We start from the raw sequence: 9757 nt of genomic DNA on the forward strand, positions 1-9757 counted from the left end.
CACTGGCATTAGAGAGCTACTCAAAATTTCCAGATAATAAATTGCATAGAATATTAGCCATAATATGTTTTTCCTTCCAGCAGTCTGGGAATACACACACACACACACACACACACATATATATGAAATATTTATTTTATATAAAATTATATATAATTTATAAATATTTATAATTAAATATAAAATATTTATAATTAAATATAAAATTATAATTTATATTATGCACACACATATACATACACACACACACACACTCACACATGCTAAGATTTCATTTGCTCAAGAGAGAAGGAGAGAAAGAGAGAGTACAAGCATGGGGAGGAGCAGGGGAAGAGGAAGAAGCAGGCTCAGCACCAAGCAAAGAGTCTTCGACAGAGCCCAATCCCAGTACCCCAGAACCACAACCTGAGTCGAAGGCAGATGCTTAACCAACTGAGCCACCCCAGGCACCCCCAGTCTGGAGATATTTTAAATGTAGTCTGTCCTTCTAACTTCAAGATTTTCAGTAGTTCACTCATTTACCATAGAAAGCCAGTAATTCACTGGTTGTAATACGAGGCTGGCAAACTGCTTTCCTCTAGCGGAGTCCCAGATAACAGAACTGTAAATCATAATGACCAAAATGTGAGCATGATTCCCACATAGATATTTTTTCCTCTGTTACTTTCAGTGTTGTTAAGCTGTGAGCAATTGTCCAGCTTCAGAATCATTCATCCAGCCCAAGTATTTGTGCAAAAATCTATTTGAGAAGAAAACACTTTCAGACAGAGTCAGTTGTCATCTTCATTCTTTTCCTTTTTCCTCTCAGTTTCCATAGCAATCTGTCTATGGGTCGTTTTATCTATTTAGTTAGTCTAGCTCAGTTTCCACGGAATCAAGTCTCATCAATCGTCTACTCCTTCTAGTACAATAACACAACCCCTGTCATTCAAATGGTAGCTCTATTTTTAATTTATTGCAGCCTCCAGACTATTTTCTTTCATTTTTTTAAGATTTATTTAATTTTGAGAGAAAAAGAGAGAGAGAGTGTGATCAGAGAGATAGAGAGAGAGAATCTCAAGCATACTCTTTGCTGAGTGCAGAATCCATCACAAGTTTGACCTGGGGCTTGATGTCACAACCCAGATCTCACCCAATGAGCCAAAGCCAAGAGTCTGATGCTCAATTGACTGAGTTACCCAGGAGCCACAGTTATCTGTATGTACACAGCCCTGTGCCTCCAGGATCAACTTACTATCCAGGGAGTAGCCTCCTCAGGAAACCAAAATGGCCTCAGGACAGCCTTGGGGGAGGGGCCATAAATTATCCCAGACCCTACCTCCCAAAAACCTGGGCTGTAGTGGGGTTGTGGCCATGGTTGGAACCTGTCAGCAACATCCCATAGAGGGTCTCCTATGGCTAATACCTGAGAAATGATTTATCTCAGAAGAGATAAGGTGTTCTTTGAGGAAGAAGGAAGCACTTGACCTTTTAAGAAACTACTTTGGAGGAGAAAAATTGGGGGTGGAGATGATTAGAAACGGGTGGGCCTGAGAAAAGTAAATTACAGATGACATAGCAGATGAGTATGAAAGAGGAAGGGGAGGGTCTTTGAGGACCACCATGAGCTACTGCTCTGCATCAACTCCAAAGCCTCTGCCCCAAGGTGACAAAGAGAAGGAGGATTCCAGCAGGCACCTCAGAGCCTGTGTGCCACACTCACCCTTTCACTGCTGGTACCCAGGCCCTGCCTTCAGTGGTGTGCTTTAACAGAAAAGAAAGACCCTCAGACAGCTGATCTTTTTGCTTCCCATTAGTCAGCTGTGACCTTGTCCTCAGTCATGTTACACAGTGTCCTGGCTCCTCTAGAAGACAGGCAGGACTGCACATGGTACCCTATGTTCTTCCCTGAGTGTCTGATCATTTGCAGAGCAGAAGAGGAGTGGGAATGAATTCCAGATGCCTTGCCCCTCCTTTCCCAAGTCAGAACAGAGGCCTTTCTCTTTGTGTGAGCAAGGTAACTAGGTTGCTGTAACTTCTAAAGCATGGACTCCAATTGGCCAGAACCTCAGAGAGACCAAAACACTAGCAAGTGCTGCTGACCTAGCCCTAAGACCAAACCTGTGAGAAGTGCCTGGGCATGGTCCCACCCAAAGGGCCTATTGTCAGCCCAAGGCCAGAGTCAGCCAGACCTGGCTCATGATATGAGGAGGCTGTCTCAATACTGCACAGGCAGGCCATCACCAGGTCCTTGTAGGTCCTGGGTGCCACACACTTCATCTTCATGAGCAGTTACAAGTGGACAGCTTCTGAGATCCCTCTCCCTTGTCTGATAAGGCCACTCCAGGCCTCCCACAGAGCCAGATCAGTTCATCACTCCATAGCTCAGTAAACTGACACTTTCGTGGGTTTGAATCTCCATTTGGTGTTTGATGTCAGCTTTTTGTTTTCTCCGATGTCTTTGTTTACCTTCCTTACCCTTCTGCCTCCCAGCCAGGTCTCTCAGCCTATCTGTGCCACTGTGGGGTGTTTTCAAATCTTTCAGTCACAGTTGCCTGGCCTCAGGCTGGACAGTTCAGGGGTGAGAGTGAAGATAGGAGCCCTGTTTGTCTTGTTTCCTCTTTGTGATGGTTAATACTCATGTATCAGCTTGGCTAGGCTATGTACGCAGATCTTTGATCCCCAGTCCAGAGGTTGCTGTAAAGGCACTTTGTAGATGTGATTCACAAATCAGTAGATTTGAGTAAATTGAGTAGATCGAGTAAAGTAGATTGCCCTCCCTCCCATGCATAGGCCTCATCCAATCAATGGAAGGCCCTAAGAGAAAAGGACTGAGGCTCCCCAGTGAAGAAGGGGTTCTGCACCCAGACTGCCTTTGAATTTGAGACTGCAACCTCAACTCCTCCCTCGGTCTCCAGCCTGCTAGCCTGCCTTACAGATTCCAGACTTGCCAGTCTGCACAATCACATGAGTTTTCTCTCTGGAAGATGACAGATAGATAATAGATAGATAGATAGTCCTTTTATATTCATATGTATATTCTAGGGGTTCTGTTTCTGTGGAGAATTCTGATATAGATTTTGATACTGAGAGTAAGGTCTCAAGGAAAAGAATCTTTTTTTTTTTTTTAGATGTATTTATTTATTTATTTGACAGACAGAGATCACAAGAAGACAGAGAGGCAGGCAGAGGTAGAGGGGGGAAGCAGGCTCCCTGCTCAGCAGAGACCCTGATGTGGGGCTCGATCCCAGGACCCTAAGACCATGACTTGAGCCAAAGGCAGAGGCTTAACCCACTGAGCCACCCAGGTGCCCCAAGGAAAAGAATCTTAAGGATGACTTTTCTAGATTAGTTTCAAGGTTTCTGGAACTGGTTTATAATATGATTAGATTTAAAGGTATTAGTGATCCAAAGGATCCAAAAGGATCTATGGACTTTTACCAGGGCAGTTGGGAAAAAAGAAATAATTAGATGACAAAGTTATTCCCTATTCCTCTTTTTGGTGACTATTCATTAAAATTTTATGATTTATCATCAAGCCTTAATGCTGGTGCTAATATTTAAATTCTTCTGGAATGTGGGGCACGTGGGTGGCTCAGTTGGTTAAGGGTCTGCCTTTATCTCAGGTCATGAAGCCAGGATCCTGAGATCGAACCCCACATCAGGGGTCCTTGCTCACTGAGAAGCCTGCTTTTACTTCTCCCTCTGCCTGCTTCTCCCACTGCTTGTTCTCTCTCTCTCCCTCGAATAAATAAATAAAATCTTAAAAATAAAAAAATTCTTCTGGAATGTGTTGTTTCCCATGACTTCACTGACTGGAACAGTTACTGGGTTTTCAACTTACTCCTCACCATAGAACTAAGCTAAAAAATCAGAGTCCAGGACAAAGGTCTAATATGCTATTACCTTACTGGAGACTCTGATATCAAAACATTTGAATAATGGACAAGAAAAGTAGGAGGTCCTTGATTATGATGTGTTATGCAGCTGGCTTTTGCTAACTGTGTCTACATGATCTATCTCATGGGCCCATTCTGTAAACTTTTATCTCATAATTGATGCTTGCAAGAGAGGAAAGGGGACATTCTTCACCCTCTGATACCTACCTGTCATTTGTAAAAGGATCACTCCATTACATTTTCTGATTCATAGTGTTGATTGCTCTGACCCTAGGAAAGGGATTTGGAGCATGGCATAAGGTGCAGCACTATGTGGTTGTACTTGAATTAAATTATTCAGAGTCCATCAAGGGTTTATCATCTCAGATCAGTTGGAACAAGAGGGACCTTAGACCAGTGGTTTTGGAGGCTGCTTAAGAAGCACTTGATTTAGTTTTATTTTCCATGTTTTTAATAATTCTGAACTTTCAATAAATGTGTGAATTCTTTTGTTTTCCCAAACTAAGTCCTCTGTGTATCTTAGGCTGAGGCACTTGATTTTCTATTATTTACTTATTTGTGTTTAAATTTATATAAGAAACTATTCAGAGAAATTAAGTAAGCATTTACCTTTAAAGAACTTTTTAGAAACTGTATCCTACTAGTAAGAACAATAATAATAATTATTAATAGTAGTTGTAGGGAGAACGGTGTGGGATTATGGACATTGGGGAGGGTATGTGCTTTGGTGAGTGCTGTGAAGTGTGTAAACCTGGTAATTCACAGACCTGTACCCCTGGGGATAAAAATATATGTTTATAAAAAATAAAAAATTAAAAAAAAATAGTAGTTGTAGTATCTACTGTATGTATGCAAGATTTGGAGTAACGATCTGATTCACCCAGGAAGTGTATAGGAATTAAAGTTAAAGAGGCATTAATGAATCAAGCTGAAATGTATGGGAAAAGCAGAAAATCCTTCACTATATATGAGGCTTAATAATGGGACCTACAAAATATTTACATCTTTACCAGATTATCAAAATCATGATGCATAGAGAGATACATTTTATGAAATAGTTCATTTTTCTTACAATTTTGTATGTCAAGTACACTTTTTATGATTATATTTACTAGCAAGCGTATTTATCTTTATTTATAAATGCCAAATAATATTATTTTATGGGGAAAAATAGAGACTCAGTCCATATAGGAAATAATCTTTATTCATAAATATTGAATGCTTGCTTATTATGGTTTAGGTATTATTACAGTTACTAGCAATCGAACAAAACACAGGGATTGAGTAAAGTAGGACTATGAAATTTATATGACTTGCAGAGGTAATGTTATTTGTCCAAAGAAATATAAAAAGCTATAGAATAAATGTCCTCTCACATACACTTAGATTATTATAAATGTATTTAACACTTAAAAGAAAACAAGTACACCATTATTAGGTTATATATGGACATATAACATATTTTAAAATTTAGTATTACCCTTGTATTTTTCAGTGTTAATGTACTCATGAATTAGGTCCATTCTTCTCACCAATAACAAAGTAATAGTAACCATGTATCTGAACATTGCTGATGGAGTGTTGTTTTGGGGGGTTTGTTTGTTTGTTTGTTTTTTCCTAAAAAGAAATGGACAGGTTCACTTCTCAGCACTGTGAGACTCTGACTATCTGTCATTGTGAGCCCCTAATGCTGCTGAGTTCAGGTATTCTCTTCAAAACTTTGATTCTTTTCCACTAGCTGGGACATTTATAACCTCATTTAACATGATGCAACTTCCCCAGGTAGTCACCTGTCAAGAACCTTGCATTTTTAACAACTCTTTCATGTAGTTGTGAGAAAATGAAAAGGCACAGCATGGCACCATTTCAGTTATGAATGTACTACAGTTGGTCAAGGAGGAGAAATCTAGTTCTCTCTGACTCCACAGCCACGGTTTTAAATAATGTGGTTAGATTAATATCATGTCTGTGATACCTGACAACATTCTTGAAGAATTAATTTTACTTACACTGTCTGTATATTTTACTCTTATATTGTTTTCTGTGTTATCAAAAGTTTAAGATTGCCTTATATCAGTGTTTTCTTCAAAACTACCACTCCTAAAGATTCTAGGGTCTTTCATCCCTCTTCCTAAATGAGTTTTTGTAAGGTTTTATAGAATCTGTAGAGCTGAGTTTATTACATATAAGACAGTATTGTATTGTATTTTCAGTACTTTTTTACTGACTTATTTTTGTCTGTCTTGAATGCACACAAAAATAAATTAGGAGCTGGAAATAAGTAACATATTCCACAGTCAGGCCAATACATATCTTTAGAGTAAGAGCTTCAGTTTTTCTGGAAGTGTTTCTTTTTTTTTTTTTTAATCTTTGCATTTAGGTAGAGGTGAAATTTGCAAAACTACCAGAAAGGAGGTGTAAATGCTTCTAATCCATGAAAATATTTTCGGTGTTTGTACTATATTGAAATGTTAAATTGAAAAATTGAAATATATTACTTAATGATGTAAAGAATCACTTCATATTATAGGTACCTTATTTTCATATATTATTGTACACTCATTTTTCTTAAATTATTACAAATTCATTTTACTTAATGTGAAATTCACATAACAAAGAGGTGAATATCCATTAGGTACTCTCATAAACACATTAAAAAATATTAAAACCTTTGTCAAAGTATTTGAGAGGAACTGGGAACAATGAAACTTTAAAATCTAAGAAAATGGGCAATTAAAGATTCCTGACACTTATGTGTATCATCATATTATTTAGATATCTGATCCCTATTTTTGAATTTTAATTAATGGATAAACTACTTGAACCCTGCAGTGATGTAAATTACATTGTTTCTATGGTTTCTATCTACTTGGAGCCTGAAAATATATTGTTCTGTACATTAGGAGACTAAGCAGAACATTGAGACAGCCTCATGACAATCAGTTCAAGATATCCTGTATATCTACTTACATTATTAACATAGGAGCAAAGAAGAAAAGTAAACTGATTTCTGCTTACCAACCTTCATTGGGAAAGAAAGAGTAGTCTTACCCTAAAAATTCTCCCAAATGTTCTAGCAAAGCACTAATCAAAGATGACTCTAAAAAAATGTTTTCCAGGTTTTTTATCTACTGTGATATGACATTCATTTCTATTAGAAACACATTGTGTTCACAGTGGAGTGGTGTTGGTAAACTCTGAGAGTGAAGACTCACATAGAGGCTGTACAGATGACTGCCAAAAGCTACAATAACTGCAACAGATAGGATGATTCTGGATTTTAATTTATAGCATCAGTTTTCCTTTGTTAAGAATAAAAATTGTACTCTCAAGCCTCTTTATTTATGTCATCTTTTGGGGGGAGTGGAGGGAAGTGTTAATTATTTTAAAAAATTTTTTGATATATTTCCCTAAGATTATATTCATGAGGTAAAATAAGGAAAATTAGGGAATTTGAATATAAACTTATAAAATGATTTGGACATAAAATTCTTGGAAAGAATATTATAGTACTGTTACATACTCTAAGATTTATCTGAATATTTACCACAAATAATTAGAATAAGCTTAGACTTACTAGTAGACATTTCACACAGAATTCTGTTACATTATTTGAACACCAAGTTTAATCAGAGAAACTTGGAAACATTAAATTATAGGGGCCCATCTGCAAGTCTTCTGATTTCTCTTTTCTTCAAGAATAATGAACTACCATAGTCAGAGGCTACAGCCCTTCAGCAAAAATAATGAGATCTTAAAAACAGACTTAAATCAGGAATTATTTCCCAAGGCTTGGATTATTTGTTATGGCATATCAGTTTGCAGCTTCAATTACTGTTTTCTTACATGTACAAATATGCTGGCAACTGCTTCTAAAGTATTAATATGGAGGTGGCGTTAATGTTGTGACTACAAGCAGCTCTTCATCCCCAAAGACCAAGTATAGTGTCCCTTATTTCCCAATAAATACTTGGCTCACACACTCTCTGATTTGCTTGGTCCTTACCCCATAGATGATAGGGTTGAGGGCTGATGGAAGGACCACATAGGTGTTGGCAACAAGAATGTGGACATAAGAGGGTATTTTTTGGCCAAATCGGTGAGTGAGAAAGGAGAAAAGAGAGGGTGTTTAGAAAACAAACATGACTGCGGCATGAGAGTTGCATGTGCTCAGCGTCTTGTGGCGGGCCTCTTGCGATTTGAGGATGTAGCCGTCAGAGATTCCAACGAATACCAGGACAAGAACAAGGAAGGAAGCAACAAAGAGACCATAGATAGCATTGATTTCAATGTTGGCACAAGCCAACTTGGCAATGCCTATGTGTTCACAGTAGGTGTGGGCAATAATGCAGGCATTGCAAAAAGGGTAGACGGTGGATTAGGTAGATCATGGGCAGTGTGAGCACGACTGCACTCAGTGCAAGCCCTACTCTAATTCCTGACAACACTCGGACTGTCAGGATGGTTGCATAGTGGAGGGGGTCATAGATGGCTACATAGCAGTCAAAGGCCACAGTCAGCAGAACAACAGATTCCATTCCTGTGAAGGTGTGTATGAGAAACATCTGGCTACACAAGTTCCAAAGCTGATTTCATGAGCATTAAACCAAAAGATACCCAACATTCATGGTACTGAGGTTATAGAGAGGGCCAGGTCTATGGCTTATAGAATGGCAAGAAAGAAGAACATTGTATTCCAGAGGGCTCTTTCTGTCCATATGACTGTCGAGATTGTGACATTGCCAATAAGAGCCATAAAGTAAATACAACAAAATGGCAATGAAATCCAGGCATGGGCAGTCTCAAGCCCTGGGATGCCAAAAAGAAAAAAGGTGGATAGATGAAATATGGTTATATTTTGATGGGGCATTCTGGGTTTGGCTAGAATAGGAGAAGAAGATATGTATGTCCATTCCTAGAAGAAAAATAAAGCACAAAAATAGTTTCAAATTATTTCAAATTAGTTCTTGTTTTATTGCAGTGCAAGAGAAGGCAGTGATATTGTTTCCTAACTGGTTCCTTATACTAGATTTACCAAAAGGAAGATTCCCATTACTGGACACAGTTGAATTCAAAGGACACATCATTTATGATGACTACTAGCAGAGTCAATGCTTACAGATAATATAACATCTTATACAGTTTTGATCCAAAATATTCTACAAACTGGTATTTTTTTCATGAGTGAAGAGTGGTATCTAGATTAACACATAATGTAATAACTTCCTAAATTGAGGATGTTGAGGACAAACATAATAAAGCAAAGACAAAAATGTGCAGCTACATATACAGGCCACAATGACATAGAAAAACACAGATAGTTGTCTTTCTCCACTTGACTTATTTCGCTAAGCATGATACCCTCTAGTTCCATCCACATTGTCACAAATGACAAGATTTCATTTCTTTTGATGGCTGCATAGTATTCCATTGTGTATATATACCACATCTTCTTTATCCATTCATCTGTTGATGGACATCTAGGTTCTTTCCATAGTTTGGCTATTGTGGACATTGCTGCTATAAATATTGGGGTGCACGTGTCCTTCTGATCACTATGTTTGTATCTTTAGGGTAAATACTCAGTAGTGCAATTGCTGGGTCATAGGGTAGCTCTATTTTCAACATTTTGAGGAACCTCCATGCTGTTTTCCAGAGTGGTTGCACCAGCTTGCATTCCCACCAACAGTGTAGAAAGCTTCCCCTTTCTCTGCATCCTCGCCAGCAAGTATCATTTCCTGACTTGTTAATTTTAGCCATTCTGACTGCTGTGAGGTGATATCTCATTGTGGTTTTGATTTGTATTTCCCTGATGCCGAGTGATATGGTCTCCCTGATATGAGGAAGTGGTGATGCAACATGGGGGGTTAAGGGGGTAG

The 9757-nt window shown here is 38.4% G+C and overlaps 1 pseudogene; it reads right to left on the reverse strand.

The window, feature by feature from the left end:
• Nucleotides 1-7830: 7830 nt before the first annotated feature.
• On the reverse strand, nt 7831-8748 carry LOC132011616 (olfactory receptor 52J3-like; annotated as a pseudogene).
• Between the last annotated feature and the right edge of the window lie 1009 nt (nt 8749-9757).

The sequence above is a fragment of the Mustela nigripes genome, chromosome 1 (assembly GCF_022355385.1).
Source record: "Mustela nigripes isolate SB6536 chromosome 1, MUSNIG.SB6536, whole genome shotgun sequence".
NCBI lineage: Eukaryota > Metazoa > Chordata > Mammalia > Carnivora > Mustelidae > Mustela > Mustela nigripes.